At 45.3% G+C, this 14,124-nt stretch overlaps 1 long non-coding RNA gene across 2 annotated transcripts; it reads right to left on the reverse strand.

Moving 5' to 3' along the window:
- Positions 1–3,768: 3,768 nt before the first annotated feature.
- Positions 3,769–9,719, reverse strand: LOC129694580 (uncharacterized). 2 transcript variants are annotated; one of them, XR_008723017.1, is made up of 2 exons: positions 9,399–9,719; positions 3,769–3,859 (listed from the first exon to the last, which is right to left on the reverse strand). It is a non-coding gene; the product is annotated as an uncharacterized LOC129694580 (long non-coding RNA). The 2 variants fall into 2 exon arrangements; XR_008723018.1 differs by lacking the exon at positions 9,399–9,719 and adding an exon at positions 3,937–4,243.
- Between the last annotated feature and the right edge of the window lie 4,405 nt (positions 9,720–14,124).

Genomic DNA, 14,124 nt, shown 5'->3' on the forward strand with positions numbered 1-14,124 from the left:
TTTCCTCATCTCGGTCCTAAAATACTTCCCTCTTATCCTTAAACTGCGACCCCTAGTTCTGGACTTCCCCAACATCCGGAATAATCTTTCTGTCCAACACCTTAAGAGTTTTGTAAGTTTCTATATGATCCCCACTCAATCTTGTAAATTCTAGCGAGTACAAGCCGTGTGACCCCACCACTCGCCACATCTTCCCATCTCCCCACATATCTGCCATCCGCAAAGACCGCTCCCTCCATAACTCCATTGTCACTTCTTCCCTTCCCTCTCGTACCACCCCCTTCCCGGGCACTTTCCCTTGCAACCGCAAGAGATGCAACACGTGTCCCTTTACCTCTCCCCTCGACTCCGTTCAAGGAACCAAACAGTCGTTCCAGGTATGACAGAGGTTCACCTGCATCTCCTCCAACCTCTTCTATTGCACCCGCTGCTCTAGATGTCAGCAATCTATATCGGTGAGACCAAGCGGAGGTTGGGCGATCGTTTCGCCGAACACCTCCGCTCGGTCCGCAATAACCAACCTGACCTCCCGGTGGCTCAGCACTTCAACTTCCCCTCCCACTCCGTCTCCGACCTCTCTGTCCTGGGTCTCCTCCATGACCACAGCGAGCAATACCGGAAATTGGAGGAACAGCACCTCATATTCCGCTTGGGGAGTCTGCACCCTGGGGGCCGGACTTTCTTATGACGAAAGACTGGATTGACTCGACTTGTACTCGCTAGAATGTAGAAGATTGGGGGGGGTTCTTATAGCAAATTACAACATTCTTAAGGGGGAAAGTGTGGGGGGGGGAGGAGGAGAATGTGGGAGGGAGACTTGATGCAGGAAAATTGTTCCCGATGTTGGGAACACTCCATATAACCATATAACAATTACAGCACGGAAACAGGCCATCTCGACCCTTCTTGTCCGTGCCGAACACATAATCTCCCTAGTCCCATATACCTGCGTTATCCACTGTCGTGGCAAAAACAGGAAGGCACATTATCATCTAAATGGTGTCAAGTTGGGAAAAGTGGAAGTACCACGAGATCTGGGGGTCCTTGTTCATCAGTAACTGAAAGCAAGCATGCAGGTCCAGCAGGCAGTGAAGAAAGCGAATGGCATGTTGGCCTTCATAACAAGTAGAGTTGTGTATAGGAGCAAAGAGGTCGTTCTGCAGTGGTACAGGGCCCTAGTGAGAACACTATCCATCCCCCCACACTTTCCCCCACGCTCCCCCCCCCCCCCCCCCACTCCCCCACACACTCTCCTCCCCACACTCTCCCCCTACTACTCCCAAACACTCTGCCCTCACACTCTGCCCCCACACTATCACCCAAACTCTCCCCCCCACACTCTCCCCCCCCCACACTTCCCCCCACACTCCCCTCCACACTCCTCCCCACACACACCACCCCTCCCCGCCACAATCTCCTCCTCCCCCCACACTCTACCCCGACACTATCCCCCTCCCCCACACTCTCACTCCTCCACACTCCCCCTATACTGCCCCTCCCCCACCACACTCCCTCCTCTCCCTCACACTCCCCCCTCCCCCACACTCACCCCCACACTCCACACCCACATCCTCCACCCGCACCCCCCACACTCTCGTCCGTACACTCTCCTCCCACATTATTCCCCCACACTCTCCCCCCACAATATCCCCCCACACTCACCCCCCCCCCACACACTCTCCCCCCACATTATCCCCTCACACATCATCCCCCACACTCTCCCCCCACAATACCCCCACATTATCCCCCCGCACTCTCTCCCCACACTCTTCCCTCACACTCTCCACAACCCCCCACACCCCCCCCACACACACTCTTTCCACACTCTCCCACCACACTCCCCCCACACTCTCCCCCACCACTCACCCCCTCAACCCCCCCACCACTCTCCTCCCACACTTTCTCCCACACTCTCCCACACTCTCCCTCACACTCTCAATCCCACAGTTCCGCCCCCCCCCCCACACTCTCCCCCCCCCCCCCCATAGTCTCTCCCCACACTCTCTCCCTAAACTCTCCCCACACACACTCTCTTCCCCCCACACGCTTTACACACCTCATTCTCCCCAACACACTCCGCAGTTGTGGGGACAGAGCTTTCTCCAGGGCAACTCCTAGGCTCTGGAACTCCCTCCCCCAACTGATCCGCAAATCCGTGTCCCGCACCATCTTCCAGTCCCGCCTCAAGACCCATCTCTTCACCTCTGCGAATCCTTAGCCTCACGTCCCCCTCCCGTTTCATCTGTGCTTGAATTGCCTCACATTGTGTTTTGAATTGAGTTTTGTCTTTACTTTGTGTACTAATCATGTCTCTACTATTTATTTCATTCCGCTTACATGTTTTTCCTCTACTTGCTAAGTTTGTGTAAAGTGTCCTTGAGACTCTTGAAAGGCGCCCATAAATAAAATGTATTATTATTATTAAATCTACCAAGCTCTAACTGAGACTGAAGCTCATCTACTTTACTCCTTATACTTCTTCTTGTTTCTTTCAACCCGATAAAAATAATTATGAGATGCGCAGATAGGATAGACGGTCAGAAACGTTTCCCCAGGGTGGAAATAGACTAGTGGAAACATAGAAACATAGAAACATAGAAAATAGGTGCAAGAGTAAGCCATTCGGCTCTTCGAGCCATTTAATATGATCATGGCTGATCATCCAACTCAGTATCCTGTACCTGCTTTCTCTCCATATCCCCGATCTCTTTAGCCATATCTGACTCACTCTTAAATATAGCCAATGAAATGGCCTCAACTACCTTCTGCGCAGAGAATTCCACAGATTCACCACTCTCTGTGTGAAAAAAGTTTTCCTCATATCGGTCCTAAACTGTGACGCCTTGTTCTGGACTTCCCCAACATCGGGAATAATATCTGGACATTGCTTTAAAGTAAGAGGGGTAAAGGTTAAGGAGATGTTACAGGCAAGACTTTTTACACAGAGGGGGCTAGGTGCCTGGAACATGCTGCTGGAGGTTGTGCTGGAGATAGTGTCATTTAAGAGGCTTTTAGATGGACACATGAGTATTGAGAGAATGGAAGATATAGTTCATACTAGGCTAAGTGGGACTCATTGCGTCCCGGCCTCACACGGGAGGGCTGGACACCCAACACAATATTCCGCCTCTGCAGCAATTCCAATATTGCTGGCCAGTGGGAAGGGGGCTTTCTGTTGCGCTAGTATGAGTGTTGTGGGACGAAGATACTGATTTCCAGAGGGCAAGTATGGAGTTTGTGGGCCGAAGGTACTGGTTGCCAGAGGGCTAGTGTGGAGTTTGTGGGACGAATGGATATTTGATCTGGCAGCTCAGTCACTGAGGCCTGGCAGTACAATCACTTGGACCTGGCAGGCTGGCGGCTGAGAAACTGCCAGAAATTCTGCCCAAAACAGGCGACAGACAGTAAGAGAGAGAAGGGGGAGAGTGTGGAGTTAATGGATTATTGGGCTGGCAGTTCACTAACTCACGGCTCGTGGGCTGCCTGTGCAGTCACTCACGCCTGGTACGCTGGCAGTTCACTCAGTCATCCCACCTACCTTCACCCCCCAACTTTGCTCCTTGCCATTTCCCTCCCACCCACACATGCAGTGCATCTCCAAACAACCCCCCCCCCCCCCTCCATGCACTCTTAGTGGCTTCCCCACAGAGCAGCCATTCCTGCCTATTAGGTTCTATTGTGATGAAGAACACACAACATTAAAAGTGCAAAATGGTTTTATTAAAGTTTAAAATTTAAATGACTCTTAAAATATAAGAACGATTTCAATTTTAAAGATGAGATTTATTAAGTTTTTACTTGTTGTGTCTTGTTGCGTCTTGTTGTGTTCTGCTGCTCACTGCCTCTTGATGACTATTTCCTGTTGATAAAAAGAGACAATTTGAATATAGAGAAAGTCAGCGGTCAGATTTTAAGAAGGAAAATCTGAGAATTTACCTCAGAAGTCATCATTCAACGAAGCACGCTATTAATGACAACATTCTTGGGCGATGTTCCATCCTTCAGGAAACCTTTGACATTTCCCTTCATATTTCTGTTGAGCTAGTATGTTGGGCCAAAGGTACTGGTCTCCAGAGGGCTAGTATGGAGTTTGTGGGCGGAATGGATTTTTGGGCGGGCAGCTCAGTCACTGAGGCCTGTACTGGCAGGGGGGGCACCAAAATGCTTGGTGTTGCTGAAGACATCTGAAAGAGTTCTGTCCACAACTTCAAAGCATTCTCTCCTAATCATTGGACATTCATCCCAATCACTTTCACTTGCCTCGTGAAATGTGCCATCTTAGAGTTCTTCTCGATGTTGCACAATGTATCCTCGGCCACTTGGATGGGTATCTTGAATCGAGAATGTGTCGTTCTTCCACCAGGCAGAAATGTAGCTGCTATCCTAGAGGATACTACAGCAATAGACACATCACATAACATTTCCTGACATGATGTTCAAAAAGCAGCCCAAAGACAATTTCAGTTGTTAATGAACACTGAAGATTTTGTGCAAAACATTTTTTTGAGGTAGGGGCTGTCACGGTGGGGTGGGGGTCGTAAACATCGTGCTGCCAAGGGAGGGGCACAGCTTCAGGTGGGGGTTCTCGTGAGCTGATGAGAAATGTGTGGGAGGGGGCTCATGCAGGGGATGAGGGCGGCTTCAGTAGGGGGTGCATCTATTGCCAGGCGGATGTGGGGCATGTCAGTGGAGGAGAGGGGGCAGTGAGCGATTTACTCATGACCTGTGGACTCACTCACTGCCTTGGGATTAACTCATGCCCTTTAGACTGACTGACTCTCACGGCTTGTGGACTGACTGATGCCCAACTTCTGGAGTCACATCCGACTTTTGTAAACTGAAAACGGTAACATCTACATTGAGGAACAGCTTCTTCCTGACAGCCATCACGCTAATAAACTTAACAAATAAGCTCTGAACTACGAAATACTATTATTTCACACACACACATATATATTCACACGCACTCACACATATATTCATACGCACACACATTTACTCACACACACACATATTCACACACTCACACACATACATGCACATATTCACACACACACACACATATTCACACACACACACATTCTCATACACATATTCACAAACAGACTCATTCACGCACACAGAAACTCAATGACACTCACATTCACACACACACACACACACACTCATACACACATACTCACACACACACACGGACTCACTCACACACACAGACTCACTCACACACACATTTACTCACACACACACACATATTCACACACTCACACACATACATGCACATATTCACACACACACGCACACATTCACACACTCACACACATTCTCATACACATATTCACAAACAGACTCATTCACGCACACACAAACTCAATGACACTCACATTCACACACACACACACACTACTCACTCACACACACATACTCACACACACACACACGGACTCACTCACACACACACAGACTTAATCACACACACACATATATACAGACTCATCCCCCACCTCAAGACACTGTCCTATAGGTGGTAACTGTCGTGCAGCCAAGGGCAGCTTCAGGCGGGGGTTGTCGTGAACTGATGAGAAGGGGGTGGGGTGTCCTCATGCAAGGGATGTGGACGGCTTCAGTAGGGGGTGCATCCTATAGCCAGGCGGAGGGCAGCGTCTTGAGGTGTCAGTGGAGTAGAGGGGGCAGTGAGCGATTTACTCATGACGTGTGGACTCACTGCCCTAGGATTAACTCATGGCCTTTGGACTGACTCTCACAGCTTGTGGACTGACTGATGCCCGACTTCTGGAGTCATGTCCGACTTGTGTCAACTGAAAACTGTAACATCTACATTGAGGAACAGCTTCTTCCCGATAGCCATCACACTATTAAACTTAACAAATAAGCTCTGAACTACAAAATATTATATTATTTCACACACACACACATATATATTCACATGCACTCACACACATATGCACACACACATATAATCGCTCACACATATTCAGACACACACATGTACACACACATACATATAGACACACGCACATATACACACACACACATTCACTCACACACACATTCACACACACACACACACACACACATAAATATTCACACACACACATATATCACACACACACATATATATTCACACACACACACACACACACACACACGTAAATATTCACACACACATATTCACACGCACACATATATATTCACACACACACACACACACACACACACACAGACAGAAGGAGGTTTCACGGCAGTCGGGTCACGACCCATGACCCGTACTGTTGCTACGCTACACCAAATGGATTACACGCGATGTACTGCAGGTAGGCACTTGCCATCGTTTCCAACTCCATCTTCCAGGGAGATGTCGTTGTCTCTGTACTGTACACTGACAACGACAATTCAAGTTGAATCTGAATCTGAACCTGAACGTAGCGGATCCGTTAAAACCCGCCGAAAATACAATATATATTAATGATCTGGATGAGGGAATTGAAGGCAATATCTCCAAATTTGCGGATGACACTAAGCTGGGGGGCAGTGTTAGGTGTGAGGAGGATGCTAGGAGACTGCAAGGTGACTTGGATAGGCTGGGTGAGTGGGCAAATGCTTGGCCGATGCAGTATAATGTGGATAAATGTGAGGTTATCCATTTTGGTGGCAAAAACAGGAAAGCAGACTATTATCTAAATGGTGGCCAATTGGGAAAGGGGGAGATGCAGTGAGACCTGGGTGTCATGGTACACCAGTCATTGAAGGTAGGCATGCAGGTGCAGCAGGCAGTAAAGAAAGCGAATGGTATTTTGGCTTTCATAGCAAGAGGATTTGAGTATAGGAGCAGGGAGGTTCTACTGCAGTTGTACAGGGTCTTGGTGAGACCACACCTGGAGTATTGCGTGCAGTTTTGGTCTCCAAATCTGAGGAAGGACATTATTGCCATAGAGGGAGTGCAGAGAAGGTTCACCAGACTGATTCCTGGGATGTCAGGACTGTCTTATGAAGAAAAACTGGATAGACTTGGTTTATACTCTCTAGAATTTAGGAGATTGAGAGGGGATCTTATAGAAACTTACAACATTTTTAAGGGATTGGACAGGCTAGATGCAGGAAGATTGTTCCCGATGTTGGGTAAGTCCAGGAAATGGGGTCACAGCTTAAGGATAAGGGGAAAATCCTTTAAAACCGAGATGAGGAGAACTTTTTTTCACACAGAGAGTGGTGAATCTCTGGAATTCTCTGCCACAGAAGGTAGTTGAGGCCAGTTCATTGGCTATATTTAAGGGGGAGTTAGATGTGGCCCTTGTGGCCAAGAGGATCAGAGGTTATGGAGAGAAGGCAGGTACGGGATACTGAGTTGGATGATCAGCCATGATCATATTGAATGGCGGTGCAGGCTCGAAGGGCCGAATGGCCTACTCCTGCACCTAATTTCTACGTTTCTATGTAAAATGTCAATTTTTGCGCTGCAAATAATTATGGAAATCGGGATGAGCATGTGAGACATTTAGCCTACTTCAGAATTCCAAAAGTGAGGAGAAATGACAGTAGATAGAAGTGAGAGCTGAAGGGAGAACACACAGAGTGCTTAGCGAACATTGGCCATTTGCTCACTACATTTCATCAACATCAAAGCATTATTTGTGTTTTTTCTTGATTTCTTTGGCATCTAAAAAGTTTCAGAAGTGATAAATCTGGCTGTATTTTTTTAAATAAATCGCCCATGGTTCTCAAGTGGGTTTTTACGTACAAAATGAAATCGCATCTGAAGAAAAATTTACAGCCAGATTTATCACCTGAGTATTTTTAAATACCAAAGGAATCAAGAAAAACACGAATAATGCCTTACTGTTGATGAAATGCAGTGAGCAAACACGATAATTCCAATATTTTCGATTACAATATCTGCACAGCCAATCTTTACCAAGCACTTTAACTGCTGTTGTCCCTTCAATTCTCGCATCCCTTTACCTTCATTTCATTTCACGTTTGGAATTCTAATGTTGGGACATGTCTCTCACACTTACCCCAACTTCCACATTTTCTTTCAGAGCACAAATTCAACATTTTGGCGGTTTTTAACAGATAGGAAAGTACGCGTTTCTTGCATTAATAACATATACTGGAAGTGACGGATGTCTTCAGATGGTTTGAGCGGCTCCGTGCGTCAAGTCCTATTACCTTGTGACCTTACGTGCAACCTCCTATTCACACACACACACACTCACGCAAACACACACATATACTCTCACACACATATATATTCGCACATACACACATATATATATATTCACACATACACACACATATATATATATATCACACACACATATATATATATTCACACAGACCCACACGCACAGACATATTCACTCACACACACACATTCACACATTCACACACACACACATATATATTCACACACACACATTCACACACTCTCATATGTTATTTTCCGGATCCAATTCCTCCTTTTATTCTACACACACACACACACTCACACTCACACATTCATAATTGCAGATTTTGCTGAAACACAATTGCCGGTGTGGATGTAACAACACTTACCAGTCTGTAGAATCATTCAACACCGGGTGCACGTCTTCAGCGCCATCTTGCCTCACACCGGAAACGACGTCATCGCGGCCATCGTACCACTAGCCGGAAAAACGTCACCGGAAAAAACGTCATCGTTGCCATCTTACCGATCGCCGGAAATGACGTCATCGCCGCCATCTTCAAACCGCCACAATCACAACACGTCCGCCAATTTTAAATTTAAACACTGTGCTGATCGAAATAAACAGATTATTTCGCGCATTACTGGCCTGAAAACGTTGCAACAAATGCATTTCAATTTACATCACCATTTCAAACACAATAGGCATCATGCTTTGGTTACCTGAAAACCGGTGCAACCATTTTAAAACCCTAGAGAAACAAAATTTGGAAAACGCTTTACATCAATAACAAATGGCTTTTAATTTCATTTCACAATTCAAACACAATGTAGATAGACAAATATACAAATGGTTTTTATTTTCAATTCACAGTTCAAACACAATGTAGATAGACAAATATACAAATGGTTTTTATTTTCAATTCACAGGTCAAACACAATATAGATAGACATATACAAATGGTTTTTATTTTCAATTCACAGTTCAAACATAATATAGATAGACAATTATACAAATGTTTTTTATTTTCAATTCACAGTTCAAACACAATATAGATAGACATATACAAATGCAAATGGTTTTTATTTTCAATTCACAGTTCAAACACAATATAGATAGTAGACAAATATACAAACTCTTTCCAACAAAATGCCAAAAAACTTCAGAGCATGGTGAATAACATACATATCAATTGGGTGAAAAAGTACTCACCTGGGAGCAGAGCTGCAGCTCAGAGAGCCGTGACCCTTTCACTTCGTGGCCGGGAAGAAAGTGAGCTGAAGCGGGACGTTTCCGGGTTTTATAGCCCCTTCCTTTCCTGCCGCCAGCGGGGGTAGCAGAGAGAATGGAGAATGATGTAAAAACATTAATATCTCGGTCATATTTCATCGAGGGGAAAAATCCTCGGCACACATGCGGCAGAGGCTGGCACTGAGGGAGGTGGCCAAAAATGACGGCCGTAGGTGGCGGCGTTCTCTCGGAAATCGCAGCACAGATCGGGAAAAGCGGTCAAGAACTGAGTTTTAGTAATGTAGATAAGTTTATTTTAGTAAGAGAGAAAATAAGTTTATTTTAGTAATTAGAGAGAAAAAGTTTATTTCGGAAATATAGAAAGAGCTTATATTTCAAATAAAACAATTTAAAGTTTATTTTAGTAATCAGAGAGAAATAAAATTATTTAGGAAATATAGATAAAGCTTATTTTATAAAATGACAAAATGAAAAAGTTTATTGTGGCAGAAAAATTATTATTTTAGTAATTGGAGAGAAAAAAAGTATATGTAGGAAATATAGAAAGAAAAGAGAAAAAAAATAATTTTAGTAATTAGAGAGAAAACAGTTTATTTTAGTGATTTTGTTGCCACAATGAATTGAACCGTGAAGGCTGCTGGGAGTTGCAGTTCCTCTGCTCCCTCTCACAATGGGACAACACCTCCCAGCAGTCAGAAGGTACACAAAAATGCTGGAGAAATTTCCTTCGCTCCATAGACGCTGCTGCACCCGCAGAGTTTCTCCAGCATTTTTGTGTACCTTCGATCTTCCAGCATCCGCACTTCCTTCTTGAACACCTCCCAGCAGTCACCGCGCTCTCCTGCTCCATGTTGAATCCAACCGTGAAGCCTGCTGGGAGTTGTAGTTTCACGCCCCTCATACACATGCGCACCGATCGCCGCCGGCAATGCTCAAGCACTTGCCGGCTGCGCAATGACGTGCGCCGGTGTCCTGACACTCCCACGCATGCGCAGGGACGACCGTCGGCACCAAAGATCCTATAGGATCTTTGGTCTGCACCCTCAATGCTCCCTACGCACCTGCGCAGTCTCTTCTTTCCCCCGTCTGTCTTCTTCTCTCTTTCCCTCTCTCTAGCATAATATTAACCCCTCCCTCCCTTCTCTCTCCCTCTCTCTAACATAATATTACCCCCCCCTTCTCTCTCCCTCTCTATAACATAATATTAACCCCTCTCTCCCTTTCTCTCTCTCTTCCTTCTCTCTCCCTCTCCATATAACCATATAACAATTACAGCAAGGAAACAGGCCGTCTCGGCCCTATAAGTCCGTGCCGAATAATTATTTTCCCCTAGTCCCATCTACCGGCACCCAGGCCATAACCATCCATTCCTTTCCCATCCATATACCTATCCAATTTATTTTTAAATGATAAAATCGAACCTGCCTCCACCACTTCCACTGGCAGCTCATTCTACACAGCTACCACTCTCTAAGTAAAGAAGTTCCCCCTCATGTTACCCCTAAACTTCTGAACCTTAATTCTGAAGTCATGTCCTCTTATTTGAATCTTCTCTACTCTCAATGAGAAAAGCTTGTCCACGTCAACTCTGTATACCCCTCTCATCATTTGAAAGACCTCTATCAAGTCCTCCCTTAACCTTCTGCGCTCCAGAGAATAAATAACGAACTTATTCAACCTTTCTCTGTAACGTAGTTGCTGAAACCCAGGCAACATTCTAGTAAATCTCCTCTGCACTATTTTGTTGACATCCTTCCTATTATTGGGCGACCAAAATTGTACACCATACTCCAGAATTGGTCTCACCAATGCCTTGTACAATTTTAACATTACATCCCAACTTCTTTACTCAATGCTGTGATTTATACAGGCTAGCATTCCAAAAGCTTTCCTATCACCCTATCTGCATGAGATTCCACCTTTAGGGAACTATGCACAGTTATTCCTAGATCCATTAAAGATGGGATAGCAGCACATTTGGAAAGTGGTGAAATCATTGGACAAAGTCAGCATGGATTTACGAAAGGTAAATCATGTCTGACGAATCTTATAGCATTTTTCGAGGATGTAACTAGTAGCGTGGATAGGGGAGAACCAGTGGATGTGGTGTATCTGGACTTCCAGAAGGCTTTCGACAAGGTCCCACATAAGAAATTAGTATACAAACTTAAAGCACAAGGCATTGGGGGTTCAGTATTGATGTGGATAGAGAACTGGCTGGCAAACAGGAAGCAAAGAGTAGGAGTAAACGGGTCCTTTTCACAATGGCAGGCAGTGACTAGTGGGGTACCCCAAGGCTCAGTACTGGGACCCCAGCTATTTACAATATATATTAATGATCTGGATGAGGGAATTGAAGGCAATATCTCCACGTTTGCGGATGACACCAAGCTGGGGGGGCAGTGTTAGCTGTGAGGAGGATGCTAGGAGACTGCAGGGTGACTTGGATAGGCTGGGTGAGTGGGCAAATGTTTGGCAAATGCAGTATAATGTGGATAAATGTGAGGTTATCCATTTTGGTGGCAAAAACAGGAAAGCAGACTATTATCTAAATGGTGGCCGATTGGGAAAGGGGGAGATGCAACGAGACCTGGGTGTCATGGTACACCAGTCATTGAAGGTAGGCATGCAGGTGCAGCAGGCAGTAAAGAAAGCGAATGGTATGTTAGCTTTCATTGCAAAAGGATTTGAGTATAGGAGCAGAGAGGTTCTACTGCAGTTGTACAGGGTCTTGGTGAGACCACACCTGGAGTATTGCGTGCAGTTTTGGTCTCCAAATCTGAGGAAGGACATTATTGCCATAGAGGGAGTGCAGAGACGGTTCACCAGACTGATTCCTGGGATGTCAGGACTGTCTTATGAAGAAAGACTGGATAGACTTGGTTTATACTCTCTAGAATTTAGAAGATTGAGAGGGGATCTTATAGAAACTTACAAAATTCTTAAGGGGTTGGACAGGCTAGATGCAGGAAGATTGTTCCCGATGTTAGGGAAGTCCAGGACAAGGGGTCACAGGTTAAGGATAAAGGGGAAATCCTTTAAAACCGAGATGAGAAGAACTTTTTTCACGCAGAGAGTGGTGAATCTCTGGAACTCTCTGCCACAGAGGGTAGTTGAGGCCAGTTCATTGGCTATATTTAAGAGGGAGTTGGATGTGGCCCTTGTGGCTAAGGGGATCAGGTGGTATGGAGAGAAGGCAGGTACGGGATACTGAGTTGGATGATCAGCCATGATCATATTGAATGGCGGTGCAGGCTCGAAGGGCCGAATGGCCTAATCCTGCACCTAATTTCTATGTTTCCATTTGCCCACTCACCCAGCCTATCCAAGTCACCCTGCAGTCTCCTAGCATCCTCCTCACAGCTAACACTGCACCCCAGCTTAGTGTCATCCGCAAACTTGGAGATATTGCCTTCAATTCCCTCATCCAGATCATTAATATATATTGCAAATAGCTGGGGTCCCAGTACTGAGCCTTGGGGTACCCCACTAGTCACTGCCTGCCATTGTGAAAAGGACCTGTTTACTCCTACTCTTTGCTTCCTGTTTGCCAGCCAGTTCTCTATCCACATCAATACTGAACCCCCAATGCCCTGTGCTTTAAGTTTGTATACTAATCTCTTATGTGGGACCTTGTCGAAAGCCTTCTGGAAGTCCAGATACACCACATCCACTGGTTCTCCCCTATCAACGCTACTAGTTACATCCTCGAAAAATTCTATAAGATTCGTCAGACATGATTTACCTTTCGTAAATCCATGCTGACTTTGTCCAATGATTTCACCACTTTCCAAATGTGCTGCTATCCCATCTTTAATAACTGACTCTAGCAGTTTCCCCACTACCGATGTTAGACTAACTGGTCTGTAATTCCCCATTTTCTCTCTCCCTCCCTTCTTAAAAAATGGGGTTACGTTTGCTACCCGCCAATCTTCAGGAACTACTCCAGAATCTAAAGAGTTTTGAAAGATTATTACTAATGCATCCACTATTTCTGGAGCTACTTCCTTAAGTACTCTGGGATGCAGCCTATCTGGCCCTGGGGATTTATCGGCCTTTAATCCATTCAGTTTACCCAACACCACTTCCCGGCTAACCTGGATTTCACTCAATTCCTCCAACTCCTTTGACCCGCGGTCCCCTGCTATTTCCGGCAAATTATGTATGTCTTCCTTAGTGAAGACAGAACCAAAGTAGTTATTCAATTGGTCCGCCATATCCTTGTTCCCCACGATCAACTCACCTGTTTCTGACTGCAAGGGACCTACATTTGTTTTAACTAATCTATTTCTTTTCACATATCTATAACAACTTTTGCAGTCAGTTTTTATGTTCCCTGCCAATTTTCTATCATAATCTATTTTTCCTTTCCTAATTAAGCCCTTTGTCCTCCTCTGCTGGTCTTTGAATTTCTCCCAGTCCTCCGGTATGCTGCTTTTTCTGGCTAATTTGTACGCATCATCCTTCGCTTTGATACTATCCCTGATTTCCCTTGTTATCCATGGATGTACTACCTTCCCTGATTTATTCTTTTGCCAAACTGGGATGAACAATTTTTGTAGTTCGTCCATGCAGTCTTTAAATGTCTTCCATTGCATATCCACCGTCAACCCTTTTAGAATTAATTGCCAGTCAATCTTGGCCAATTCACGTCTCATACCCTCAAAGTTACCTTTCTTTAAGTTCA

This window comes from Leucoraja erinacea, unplaced genomic scaffold, assembly GCF_028641065.1.
Source record: "Leucoraja erinacea ecotype New England unplaced genomic scaffold, Leri_hhj_1 Leri_718S, whole genome shotgun sequence".
In the NCBI taxonomy this organism is placed as follows: domain Eukaryota; kingdom Metazoa; phylum Chordata; class Chondrichthyes; order Rajiformes; family Rajidae; genus Leucoraja; species Leucoraja erinaceus.